This window comes from Bufo bufo (assembly GCF_905171765.1).
Source record: "Bufo bufo chromosome 2 unlocalized genomic scaffold, aBufBuf1.1 SUPER_2_unloc_4, whole genome shotgun sequence".
NCBI classification, from domain to species: Eukaryota; Metazoa; Chordata; class Amphibia; order Anura; family Bufonidae; genus Bufo; species Bufo bufo.
Window position 1 is genome coordinate 11,536 of NW_024399980.1, and position 9,582 is coordinate 21,117.

Here is a 9,582-nt window from a genome sequence, read left to right on the forward strand (position 1 = left end):
GATGGGCCCACATAACGGTGTTAGGGGGCAGCTGCAAGGTAAAGGGGCCCCTAATAGGTAATGGCCCTATGGGCCTAGGGGTAAACCCTTGGGTGGACCGTACTGGTCCCGGCATGATAATTGTGGGATGTAAGACAGTTGGTACCGCTGCCGCAAGCGGTCCGGTGGGCTCGGTGCAGCAACTCACAGGAATAACGGGTCTTCCTTGGGGCCTTGACGGAGCAACATTAGCAGACGGTGGTTTACGGGTGGTGACAGGCACCCTTACCTCGTCCTTCTTTGGCGGCGTCTGGATCCTGGCGGTCGCGATCTTGCGCAGCTCCCGCAACTTCTCCTCCAGCCGGACAATCTGTTCACCGATGCTCCCCGTGTCAGAGTCGCTGTCATCTGCTGGCGCCGCCGGCGCAGGTACAGTCAACGATGGCTCGGACTCGGCCTCTGCAGGTTCTGGTGATGCATCGGGTCTCCGACCCCTCCGGATGTTCTCAAAGGTATTGCGAAGTCCTTTTAAGTTTTCCATATCTTGTATGGTCTTCTCCCGACGAGGCAGCTCGGGGGAAGGATAGGGGCTCACCCATTTTTCCAACACGGTTGGCTGCCAGAAGACGTTAGGCCCAATGAAGGAGCTCCGCTCCTGGAAGGCGTGATGGGCCGGCTCTGGAGAGCGTTCCGGTTCCCGCTCGCAGCCAGAGTAGTCTTCTTCTGCCTCCCAGTCCTCAGGTTCTCGCTTGGGACGGGTCACGGCAGTCGCATAAGGGCCTCTCAGGCTCTCGGCAGGGGTGAACTCCACTTCCTCTCCCTCGCGGAGGCTGTGCTGATAGGAAGGGAGGTAGTCTCTCTTGACAGATCTTCTGTTAACATATAGATCTCTGCCAGTCAGGTAATCTTGTATGAACCCGTAGCCACGGGTTTTGTCAAAGGACACCACCAACCCCTTTCTCCTTTCCAGGCGGGGCTGGGTGTCGGTGTGTCGTTCATGGATAGTCTTGGTCAATTCCTCATAATAGATTTTAGTCTTTGTATTCCGCTTTATAGCGGCCTCCCGGATCTCTGCCATTAGTGAAGACCACTTGAAAGAGGGTTAAAAGAAGTCTCTCCAGGAGCCATAGCAGGGCTCCGGTTCTTTCTCCCGTGGCGGGCAGGCGGGTTTCTCCGTTCCCGGAGAGTAGGCCGGTGGAGCCTCCTCTGGCTCTACACCAATATCATCCATTTTTGGGATCTCAGGCGCGGACGTTGCAGCAAAGCTCTGTTCACTCTCCAACATGCTCGATCCTTCTCTGGAGAGCGATAGGGTCGCGTCAATTAGATCAGCCAGCTCCTCCCATTGCACTGGGAGGCCGCCCCCCAGGTATTCCAGTATATGGAAGGCGGAGTCCATGCTAGCCGACATGCAAATGTCCAGATAAGCAGTGGCGCCTGACCTTGAACTCCTTCCCGCTATTTCCTCAGAAAGGCGCCAATTTTTCCCGCCTTTTCGGGACGAAGATGACGCAACAGTTATTTCAGTAGCCTCAGCGGCCATCTTTGGGTATAAACGCTGTCTATTCACTGACAGCAAGCAGGATGATGAAAAGTCCACAAAACCACACTCCGATGTGGCGATTTCCTTCCTCTTGATAGCGCAACACTGCACAGCGCTTTTTGGAGGTTTTAGGCACACTTTGGGTATGTTTTTCAGTCCACAAAGTCCACTTTAATAAAACAGGCAATTTGTCACTTTGGTCACAGGGCAACTGTATAAGACACAAAGTTCACGCTTCTTGCACTGGAAAGCGTGCGTATCCTGTTCGTGACGCCAAAAGAGAAGGTGCAGCGTACTCAAGTTAGGTATAGAAATGTTCCTGGGTGTTGTAGTGCAATAGACACTAACCTGAGACAGCTGACTCTCTGCAAGGGCAGGTGATGATGAGAAATGTTCGTGACGCCAGTGCCAATTAAACGGTGGCACGCCGTTTGCTGATAGCAGGAATAATTGAGGAACCACGTGATGTTAAAGCAGAACTCAAACTTTAGTAGTCATCATATAGGGACATTAACGGAAACGCAGTTCCTTTGCAGACAGTTGATTTTCAATACAGTTGATGCAGGCAATATATATATAGCAAGGTGACTTCAGAGTGTTAAACACAGGACTTGTAGTACAGGCAGCTTGCACTCTATTCCTGACTGATCCTGGAACATATAAACTCTTCTCCAAGGTCCAATGCCCTAGCTCTGGCGTATATCCTTGGTTTTATCTTTATCAAGTACCTCCTCTGTTGTCTTGAGTACCTCTTGCTTTTCTGAGCTTTGCCTCTGTCTCTCTCTCAGCTTCCTCAGACTCTAGAAACTTCTGCACTCGAGGTGTTCCTGCTTCTGCATAGATGAACTCAGGAGGGGAACCTTCTCTTTGAATCTGGAACCCGGTTACAGGGACTGCAATACCCTCTCCTGGTCCGCAGGCTTCCGGCCTGGACTTGACTCTGACATAGTCTAAACTCCAACTGCTGTAGACTGGCTTTAGACTAGACTGACCTTCCTTTCCCTGACTGGGCCTTATATAAACTAGGGCTCCCTAGCTCCCTCTAGTGACTAAGAGCTGAAATGACACCCCTAGCAGGCCTGTACATGCAAGTTTCACAGTAACAGGGAAATACATAGCATTACATTACATTACATTTTATAAAGATAACTTATACCAACTTCCCCATGAATAAGGAGGACGACAGCACACAAGTGACCCTCCTGTAGTGACGGGCATTACAGTCCCCGTACACTACATAACCCCCTTTTTTTTGCAGATTTACAATGCTGGAGATGTGGCACTCCAGCGAGTCGTGCACTCCTGATTAGCCTGTCTGCCCCATAGGCTGATTTTAATTATTTTCAGTATAAAGCTGTAGCCTGCTCTCACTACATTCATTGGAAGCTGTCTAGCACCAGGAAGGGTATAGAGTGGGCTCAGCATGCATGTTTGTAGCTGCATCCCTTGTAATGGAGGCCATTTTGGCACAAAAAATGGAAAAAGGCAGAGTGGATCCAACATGCATGTGGGTCCAACACTCCCTGAATTTTATGGCGGTCATTATGGCGCATAACAGGTAGTATTTAGTGTTAGGACCCGTCTAACAGAGATCGCCTTGACGTTCGGCAGACGGGCTTAGATGGTTTTGTACTGGCTGAACTTACAGGACTGTAAGTACAGATCCAACAGTCATTCATGGTGCCGTATAAAAGCATTGTCCCATTCATCATTCAGTGGACGAAACACTTCTGACACGCTATGGGTCAGAGCCACTGTCAGCAGGAGGACCTTCATCCTGTGGTTCCAAGACTTTCTTGCAGTGAGAAGCGTGTATCTAGTTGGGTTTTCCTTCAACCTTTACAGCGGTGTGGGTGGAAAGGCACCATCGAATCTTGGAACTAGTCCTTTTCTCACATGCCTTTTTATCACCATCCAGTCCCCGGGCTGCAAGTTGTGAGTTCCTACTGAGTCAGGATCTGCAAGTGAAGCAAACACCTGTTTATGGTGTATTCTAGCCTTTTTGTGAGGGCCCGTATGTAACTGGTCAGACTGTCATTATTCATCTGCAGCTGCTGGGAAAGTACAACCCTAACCTGGGGGCACTTCCAAACAGGATCTCAAATGGGGACAACCCTGTCCTCTTGTTTGGGGTAGTCCTTACTGCCTCACTGAATATATAGCCAGAGGCAAGCACTCTGTCCAGGGCCTCTGGATCTCCCGCACAGGTTTTTATCCGTTCAAGTGCTCTACTCGAAAAGCTTGGATCACCCCTAATGCTTGCATAACTTCCCTGATCACTTCAACTGCAAAATGAGAACCTCTATCTGACTCAATAAGTTCAGGAACACCATACCTGCATATCAGTTCACTGACCAGTTTCTTTGCCGTATTCTTGGCATTTGCTTTGGCTATTGGGAAAGCTTCCGGCCAACCTGAAAAGAGATCAACACACACGAGAACAAATTCATACACTCCTACCTTTGGTAGTTGTATATAGTCTATCTGTAGTCTCTGAAACTGGTAAAGTGGCCTGGGGGTGTACTTGCTTGGAGTCTTCACCACTTGACCAGGGTTATTCAGTGCACAGAGAAAATCCTGGAGCAATCCACCCTGTATTAACCACACTTACCATGGCACTTTTCGATAGGTGAGTGGGCCCGTGGGCCTCCTGAGCCATGGCTGGGTACAGAGAGCGTGGTAGACAAATTTTGTCCTTGTTTTTCCATACTCCTTGGTCATCTGGCCTAGCCCCTTGTTTAGTCCACAGTTCTTTCTCTTCAAGTGGGGCCTGTTCAAACAACTTAATTAAAATGTCTTTAGATATATCCAGAGGCTTTAAGGCTCTTACCAGAGTGGCATCAGCATTTATTGGCTGGAGCGCAGCTTGTTTGGCCATCTTGTCAACTCTGCCATTGCCTTTTGCCTCTGCCGTGCAACTTCTTCTGGCAACAGTAAAGAGTTCATCAGTTCAAGCAAAGAGTCTTTGTTTTTAATGGGCTGACCTGCAGAGGTTAGAAAGTCTCTAGCCCGCCATATGGGTCCATAGTCCTGTGCAATACCAAAACCATACCTTGATTCTGTATAGATGTTCACCTTCTTCCTCTGAGCCAATTTACATGCCTCAGTGAGTGCCTTCAGCTCTGCCTCCTGCGCAGACATGTGCGGAGGGAGTGGTTCAGCAACGGCTACCTCATGCTGCGTGACCACTGCATATCCAGTATGGAACCGGACATCCTCTCCCATATTCCTGCTTACATCTACAAAACACTCAAAATCAGGGTTATCAAGAGGTCTTTCATGAGAAAATCCAGAAGTTTCTTGTTGCATCAACTGTATACAATCATGAGGAACATTTTCAGCTAAATCAGACAAAAGGCTACCTGTGCTACCCTCCCCCATTTCTGAATCTGTAATTGGTAACAAAGTAGTAGGATTCGGAGTAGTACATCTTTTGAAAGAAATGAGGAGTGCACATTGGAGTCTGAGTTGTCTAGTCATAGAAATATGTATTGGTTGCACCTGTGTGAGAAGGCCCTGTATGTCATGAGGTGTTTGCACAATTGCATGTTTCCATTCCCCCCCCTCCCTGCACTTCCTGAAACTCAAACTGATTGCTAAAGAGGAAATTGTGGGGAAGGGGGTGCGTGTGGGTGCTATCTATACACAGAAACTGCCATGTCTTCACAGCTGCTCATTAATTTCATTGCCTGCACTGCCACATCTGCCCTGACACAGGAGAGGGCGCCGCGGGCAACAGGGTCTAACCTGGCTGACTGTGACCCTGTATTTCAGAACAGAACAAGTTAAATTCCTCATCATATTTTGGAATACCGAGGGCTGGGGCTGAGGTTATGCACAGCTTCATTGTATGAAAATTATTCACTGCCTCTTCTGTCAGGTGAAATTGGTCAGATAACAGACAATCACACAGAGTCTGCATTAACATGGAGGCATGTCTAATCCAGTATGACACCAGTCCCAAAAACACCCTCAGGCTTTGGCTCCTTTGGGCACTTGAATCCTTTCAAAAGCCTCCCTTCTATCTGGGCTTTTCAAAATTGTCACCTTGTTAACTACTCTAGGAACATGAACCATCCTGTAACTGACAGGCGGCTCCTTAACTGGGTTTCTTCTTTAGTAACAATTGGGTAACAACCGTACTGTCTTATCTTTAGTTTAACTGGCTCAGATTCATGGACAAAAACTGTTTCTCCCATAAATCCTACAGCCGGTACACAACAAAGGGTTAACTGATAAGGCTGCAAGAAACTCTTTCCTACTCTCTCTCTCACTATTTTTCTGGCAGTTCTCCTCTTTTGCTCTCCAGACTTATTTGGTATTGTCCCCATGGTCTGTCTCAGTCCAATCCCAGGATTTGGGTCTGGCTCACAAGGCACTTTAACACCCCAAATCCTGAATTACATAATTTGCCGACCGGGCTTCCCCTAGGTCCTCCTCCCTCGGATCATAATCCTTCTGGTACACCTAGTTAAAACATACCCTAGGTCCTCCCTCCTCAGACAGTCTTTCTAGTTCACCTACTCTAGGTCATCCTCTCTCGGACAGTCCTTCTGGTTCACCTAGTCAGGACTTATGCACAGACCACCTTGGGGACCCACCAGGTCTATAGTTGCACCCCCTCTTTAACAACAAGCAGGGATCACCTCACTGGCAGACATGATTTTTGCCCGGCTTCCACGGTTGGCCTGCAGGTCAGACCACCCCCTCTGCCCCCTCGTCAGGCAATTCCTTCAGACTCTCACAGGCAGAAATCTCTTGTAGTCTCCGTCAGTCCCGTCCCTGCGCTCAAAGCGGAATTCTCTTGCCCTGGCTAATTCATACCTGGGAGGCGCCTGACACACAACACAAACCACAGAAAACACATAGAAGAATATCCACAGTAGAGTAAATTTTCCTTCTCAGTCTGAAGTTCTAAAGACCCAAAATGTCAACACCAGTTACTACTCACAGTATGATCATCGTCCAGCAGACAGACAGCCGTGATGTAACGAAACAAAGCAACTGGAGGCAGGCAAGATTGCTTACCTTCTCATGGGGCCGCGGTCTCCTCCTCAAGTGCCTTTCGTAACGCCCCGGAGGTCATTTATGTTGGCTACCGATGCTTCATTCTCTCTCAAACACCCAGTTTCAACCTCACAAACTACTTTTATTCATATGTCAACACTCCTTTGCAACCATGATCCCTAATCCAACCAACATAAGTTTGGTTGAACTTTTCCCACACTTCCACTAGAGTTTTTGCTGTCTTGTAACCCTCTGGGACACTATGATTATTAGCCATATCTGTCAGTTGTCCACAAGTTTTGTTATTCAACACCAAAGAATACAATTTCCTGACGTCAGTTTCTCCTAGTCCTTACCTAGAGCTTCCTCACTTGTACCAGTGTACTCTAGAAGACTAAAATTATTTTTCCAGCCAACCCAACTCAGTTTTCCACAGAACTTCCCAACTATATACCTAGTGTATTCTGCACTGAGCCTCAGCTTATTCAACCCCTCAGGGGGTTCCAGGGCTCCTGATTTCCCTTTTTGGTGTTCTTAGTTATTTTCCGCAAAACATACCGGACAACAGATATCTATGTCAGCAATCCCAGTCTACTGTCTCAAACGTCATAGTCAAAAGTCTTACCCAATAATAATAGGAATATCATCTCTTTAGAGTTCTTTACCAAAAACAGGCTGGACTGTAAATCAGCTTTTTAGACTCCAACTCCACACCGATTTGGACCGACAGGAGATGAGGCACAGATTTTAGCAAGATAAAGAATCTTACCTTGGAGCGCTGCTTTAAGTGGATCTGTCCGTCCTCTGACCGTCTGACCGTGGTTATTGGGGTGTTTAGGGAGAGCCAGTTAGTCCAGCCCCACGTTGGGGGCCAAGTTTTGTGAGGGCAATTACCACTGCGTCTATGATTATGGGTTCCGAATTAAAATAGCGTATGTGCACAGAGAAGGCTGATACAGACACACAATGGTTGTAATCAGTCATCTTCTTTATTGTAAATTAGCAGACAATCTTATACCATGATTATTGGTAGACGCCCAACAGCCGTGCGTCACATAAAACTACGAAGACAGAAGAAATGAAACATCTTTATCAGAAAAGAGGATGTGAACTTAGCGCAGCAGAAGCTAGCATTTATAAAAATGGGGGGGGAGGAAGGGGGGGAGGTTGTCAGTTAACCTCTAATTGAACCCTGGTTCAGATATATATAGGATATACAAGATGGAGTTCTATCTCTCACAGTTTACCACCAAAAAGCAGACAGCCTGACCTTTTAAATGTCTGGTTTTCTGTTGTTACGTCTGGAAACTTGTTTTTGTCTGGAAAACCTGCTGTGTTATTGCCATTGAGTATCATTGAAGCTCTAATGTAAGTCTATGAGAGACGGAAAGTGTTGCAATGTATCTGTTTGTGCTGAGTTTCTCCATTCCACCCCTCCCACTAGAAGGGTCTAGTCTAGCAAAAACTGTATATAAGGAGAGCAGTCAGAGCCCCTAGTGTTCTGCAGATAGGGACCAGTGCTTGGAAGAGGAGACTCTGCCAGACTACTGAGTGACCACAAAAAGACGCTGAGATGGGGATACTCTGCCACAGACCGTGGACCTCCAGCCTTGGACCAGGGTACCAGCCTTCTGACGAGAAAGAGGGATAGCTAGCTCAGGCCTTTCCTCAGCATCAAACCCTTCTTCTGCCAGGAAGGAGACTGGAGAAGCCGGCCCTGTGCTCACCTGTATTGTTTTGTACCTGAATCTCTCCAGTAAAGAAGCACCCTGGTTACTGCAGACCCTGACTCTCTGGACTTATTTCCAGTTAGGGTTCAACACACCTTAACATCCCTTCTGGAGAGCAGCGACACGTGGTGACACCTCGACGGTGTCCGGGTGACCCAGCATAGCTTTGGGCCCACCCCAAACCCGGCCACTGCAAAAGCCACCCTCCAAATAGTACACCAGTGGTAATAAGGCTCCCTACAGTGCCCTCAGTACTAATAAGGCTCCCTATAGGGCACCTCTAATAATATATAAGGCACTTCTATAGAGCCCTCAGTAGTAGTAATGCCCCCACCCCTGCCCACAGTATTTATAATGTTCCATTGTAAATAACATCACTCCTTACCCTCCAGTCTTCTATAATAGGCAGTCCCATGTAAATAACACCAGTCCTCTCCCACCCGTCTTCTATACCATGCAGTCCCATGTAAATAACACCAGTCCTCTACCTCCAGTCCCATGTAAATAACTTATCTTCCTTACAGTTCTCTATAACATACAGTCCCATGTAAATAACTTAAATCCCCTCTTTCACAACCCTCCAACAGATAGTCCAATATAAATAACATCACTTCATACCCTCCAGTCTTCTATAATATCCAGTCCCATGTAAATAATACTGGTCCTCTCCCACCAGTCTTCTATATGATATAGTCCCATGTAAATAACCTCTCTTCCTTACAGTCTTCTATACCATGGAATCCCATGTAAAAAAACATATCCCTTTCTTATAGTCTTCTATAATATACAGTCCCATGTAAATAACACCCCTCCCTTCCCTTCAGCCCCTTTAACATACAGTCCCAGTTAAATAATAAGCAGGGAGGAGGTATAATGGGGAGAACCACATCTCCCAGCATTTCTATGGCTCTCACATTCATTTCATGGCATCACAGGTCTCCACTGCTGAGCACTGCCTCTTTCTGCACTAGTCACATGATGGTGAACTCATCACAGGTCCTACCACCACTGCCATTGTTGAAAAGATCACATGACTATGATGTCATCACAGGTCCTACCACCACTTCCATGTTGAAAAGATCACATGACTATGATGTCATCACAGGTCCTACCACCACTTCCATGTTGAAAAGATCACATGACTATGATGTCATCACAGGTCCTACCACCACTTCCACCGTTGAAAAGATCACATGACTATGATGTCATCGCAGGTCCTTCAGCTATGGAGTATAGGCAGAACGGGCAGCAGATTCATAGTAAGTCCTAATGAGGCCCCCTAAAACTCTGCCCCTCCTGACCTCCCCCCTAAGGTGCCCAGGT